General features: G+C 43.7%; 1 protein-coding gene across 2 annotated transcripts in view; it reads right to left on the minus strand.

The window, feature by feature from the left end:
* USP46 (ubiquitin specific peptidase 46) overlaps nt 1-4523 on the minus strand; it is a 72093-nt gene extending 67570 nt beyond the window's left edge. The window contains exons 1-2 of one of the 2 annotated variants that reach the window (XM_025198341.1): nt 4194-4523; nt 2432-2508 (exon numbers count right to left, since the gene is read on the minus strand). The gene's annotated coding sequence lies outside the window, so the exon portion shown is untranslated. Of the gene's footprint in view, nt 1-2431; nt 2513-4193 lie in introns of both variants that reach the window. The other variant, XM_025198340.1, reaches the window with a different exon arrangement.
* Nucleotides 4524-4529: the final 6 nt, after the last annotated feature.

A 4529-nucleotide genomic window follows, 5' to 3' on the forward strand; every position in this document is an offset into this window, starting at 1 on the left:
CTCTTTCCTGCCTATGCAGGGGGTCAGACTCGATGATCTAGTGAGGTCCCTTCCGACCCTAACATCTATGAATCTATGAATCCTCCATCCTTAGGTCTTAAGGGGGTTGCTCATTCTCATGAATGTCATGAGACATTCATGAGAATAAGCATTATAAAGCTGCACGCAGTCAAAAGCAGTGGGCTTAACACAACTTGCAAGCTATAGGCAGTTTAGGGGAGTCAAGACAGAAACTCTAAAGCTGCAGAAAACTTCAAGCAGGTGAGCTGGAGCAAGCTGCAAAGAGAAAGAGGAATACAGGACACAGTTCTAGACAGCTAGTGAGGTAATGGCCACAGCATAGCTAAGTAGGCTACAGCAGAGCAGAGCCTACTTAGCATTTGAGCAGGCTGCAGCAGAGCAGAGGCTACTTAGGACTATTGGGCTAAGGATAAACCCCTGTCTCTGGTTGAAAGATCATGTGAGTGGAAGGGGAGCCCAAAGCATTAGAAGCCTGGTTTCTGGCCTAGAGAGATCAGCCTTGAAAGGAAAAGAGCTAGAGGGCCCTCTGAGAGCTGTAGGGAGAAGAGCTCTCTGGAGACCAACCTACTGACTCATGATCCACAGAAAAAGGAAGATACAGTGAGGAGCTGGTGGGAACCAGCTGACTGGGGACAAGAGTTTTCTGTGTTAGAGGAATGAAGTTATTTTGGGTTAAGGGCTAATTTATTTATTCTGGCTGTTCTAGTGCCTCAAGACTTACTCTGGTATTCTGAGGGCAGACTCACAAATTTATACTTACTGACCATCAAGTCATGGCAGGTGAGGACAGGCCAGTATCCTGGTGGGAGCTGGAGCAAGAAATAGGATTAGTGGGGCTGCCAGAGGGCACTACAGTCCCTGTTTGGAAGTGGGTCCTGTTATAAAGGATTGTCCTTGGCTGTAAATAGGCAGTAATGGAGAGCTAACATGAGGGAAAGCCAAGACTTTTGAATAGCAACGACATGACCTTGGGGAGTAAAAATGAGCAAAGTATATTACCAGCAGCAGCAAGCCAACTCACATATCAAGCAACACTGAAAATTTTGTCACAAAGGTGTTTATTGCGCATAAGCCTTCATAACCATCTGCATCTGCACACCCACTATGCTTGATTCATCCATCCCTACTGTTCTCATCTTCTAGGAAATAGCAACAACAATGACCATTTCAAGCATCAGTTGAGAAGGAGGCACACTTCAGCAACCATTCACCTTTTTCCCCAAATGTAGATTTTTTTTCCCCTTGAAACAGGCACTGATATTCTTCTACATTCCAAGTTAAATCAAAATGAGAAATTATGTATTTAGATAAATATGAGCCCGAATCCTTTACACCAAGGGTGTCAAACTCATCTGGCCCCACAGGCTGGATGAGTGGCATGGGACTAGGCCATGGGCTGGATGAAACATGCAGGGCTGGCCAGATAGAGCTCACGAAACACCCCCTCACCTCCCACCGCATGCTGGATCCAGTGAATGTGGCGCCCACTCCAGGTGGTCAGGGATGGGCACCACGTGCAGTGAGAGTGCTATAGTCCCACACAGGCTAAAGCAAGTGCTGGATCTGGCATTCAGGGGACCCCCAGACCCTCTCCCCATCCCCCCACGTTGGATCCAACACCTGGTCTGGCCAGTTTGGGACTTATACTGCACATGATTCATGTCCTGGACTGGCCAGAGTTGGTGCCACATGCAACACAGTCCCAGATCAACTGAAATAGGCATCAAATGTGGAGTGTATCCCAGGCCCTGCATATGGAGCTGGTCTGGTGCATGCCACATAGGTCAGCTATTGGACCCCGGGGCAGCACTGGAGCCTAGATAAGGAGCTTATGTGGGCTGGATCCAGCCTGTGGGCTATATCTGTGACCTCCTACATTAGACCTTGTGTAGAGTCATATCATACCATCAGTTTTAAGTATATTTCATAATTCATCATTTCAGTGGGACAGACTAGGTCCCAGCATTTAGTCCATAGGCCTACTGAAGTAGTGAGAATTCTTCTGAGTGACAGTAAAATTAAAAACAAAGGGGTAGTTCTTCTTTATGCGAAAAAAAAACCTAAGGGAGAGGGTCTAGACAAATGAAAAATCTGTTTTCTTTCAAGGAGTTCCTAACAGACTTTCCTTGGGATTTGGGCTTACCGAAAAATACAAGATGATCAGACCAGCTTCATGGCAGCCTGTAATCTCAACAGTCTTTCTCAAAGAGTCTTAAAAAAATAGCCATTTTCCATGACTCACAGAACACTTATCTGCTAGCTTTAATGCTTTCTTTCCAGCTAGTGCTAAAATTAGCAAGGCAAATTGCCATGTATTATAGGCACACTGCTATCTACTGTAGTTGAATATGATTCACAGAATTACACATCAGTGGTGGAAAATTTTGCCAGCTTCAACTCTGAATTTTACCTTGATTGGCACAGAAATGACATTTCATGGTAGTGAAGAAATACTGATGGGCTTTTTCTTCTTTCCCTCAGATCCTGCTAGCTTCATAAAGAAAACAAAACAAAATTATAGTGTCTAACTTTTTATCATTAAAATATAACAAGATTTTAAAAGTAAAGCTAAAATGAAATAGATTCAAGTTTTCATCTGTTACATATAACAAGGCCTGACTGAGCAGATGAAATGAGTTAACATTCTTAAGGCAGTAGCACTTATGGCATTTATTCCATGAACAGTCTGCTTTACAATCAGTCTGTTTCTCTATAATGCCCTAGGGGTGTGATTATCTTATATTATAACTACTCCTCTTCTACCTTTCTGCTTAATTACACTCTATAAATTTGTATTCCCTTTGTAAATTAGTAGTTTTATACATATAGTAACAAAGAAGCAGATTTCTATATGGAGTTACAGTTTAATCTGTTTATACAGAATTTATCTTTACTGGTACACAACTCAACTACAAATATTCCCTGACTGCTATGGGTTGGAAGCTTGTATATGGTTGCAGAAGTGGTGTCTTCACTGGATAGTTTAATAATCACCAAAGAAAAATAATTGGTGAATTATTGCCACTTGTTTTTCAGATATACAAAGTACATTTCAAATACGAAAAATGCTATGTACTGCTAATTATTAGGTATCTATCATGAAAAGATGACCAAAATGTTTAGAGTCATTGAGTTATACATTTTAAAAACAATGAAGAATAATTGAACAAAAATAACATATAACTAAATTTCTAACAGAATTCCAATGCTATATTTGTCTCTAGAAAGGATACATCAATTTGGTTTGCCCTTTTCCTCTCCTGCAAAGTTATATTATTATTATTATTATTATCATCAACATGCGCTAATTGTAGTGAACATAAATTCTGGGAACAAATTAAAGAGGATATTGTGACTGTTACGTGGGCTACAAATGGAATCTGATCTATTTTGAGTGTGAATTTAAAATTACTTTTGAGTGTATGTAAATTGTGGTATACATTCACCAAATTATTTATGATTAAACCTGGAGCCCTAAACACTGGATCCCTTCATTTTAAGACCTCAACCCCCCAAAAAAATTATTCCACCTGGGCAGACCCCTGGTTGCATCTGTATGGGCACAGAAGCTGCTCATATGGAGTACCTTCCAGAATTGAGCCTAAATTTGAAATGAAGCCACAAATATACAATGGGTGGCGGTCCACTGGCTGGCACAGCATCTGAATGAGACCTGGGGGTCATGACTGATTGGAAGATGAATATAAGCCAACCGTTGACAATACCGCCAAAAGGGCAAACAAAACTCTGGTGTGCATCAGCCACTGTGTGGCCAGTGGATCCAGGGAGGTACTCTTCCCTCTCTAGTCGGGGGCAAATCCAGAGTTAAGCAGCAGTTGAATGGAGGTTTTCAGGATCTAAATTTTGGATGTAGACATTTAAATTCCACTCTAATCCTTTTGTGAACCTGGGCTTTGGCTCCTGCCTCCAGGCCTCAGGGAAATGCCTCTGTTGGTTTGGGTTCTGCCACAAACCCTGTCTGAGCCAGGCTCATCCTTTTTTTGCAAAAGGCAGCTCTTTTTATCCAGGTGCTCAGGGTTACACCACTCACACAGTGAGCAGAGGCAAGACCTCCATTTCTCTCTGAAATGGGATTTGAAGCCCATTGCCTAGTCAGTGGGGGCCGGCCTTTTTGGCGGGTGTGCCACAGATTAGCCTTGCATCCTGCGTACCTTGAACCCCTTCCTCTGCCAAAACTGCTTCTCTGTCCTCTGCCCTGTGCTTCCTGCCTCATCTGCTGATGTGCTCCTCGTTCCTATCCTGCGGGGAGGCTCTGAACACCTCTGCCAGGTCAGGCTTCATACAAAATGCAACAGCAGCCGGTTTTCCCAAAACCCAACACGGTGCTGCTATGCTCTCAAGTGCCACCTGTCTTTGGGGCAGCGACCCCCTCAGGACAATGCCGCCGCTTGACAGGCCCCGGGAAGACCCCCGGTTGGAGTAGGGGTCCAGTACACCCAGCACAGCCGGCCCCAAAGCCCGCAGCGGCATCCGAGCACGGCGATTTC

Source organism: Alligator sinensis, unplaced genomic scaffold, assembly GCF_000455745.1.
Source record: "Alligator sinensis unplaced genomic scaffold, ASM45574v1 scaffold134_1, whole genome shotgun sequence".
NCBI classification, from domain to species: domain Eukaryota; kingdom Metazoa; phylum Chordata; order Crocodylia; family Alligatoridae; genus Alligator; species Alligator sinensis.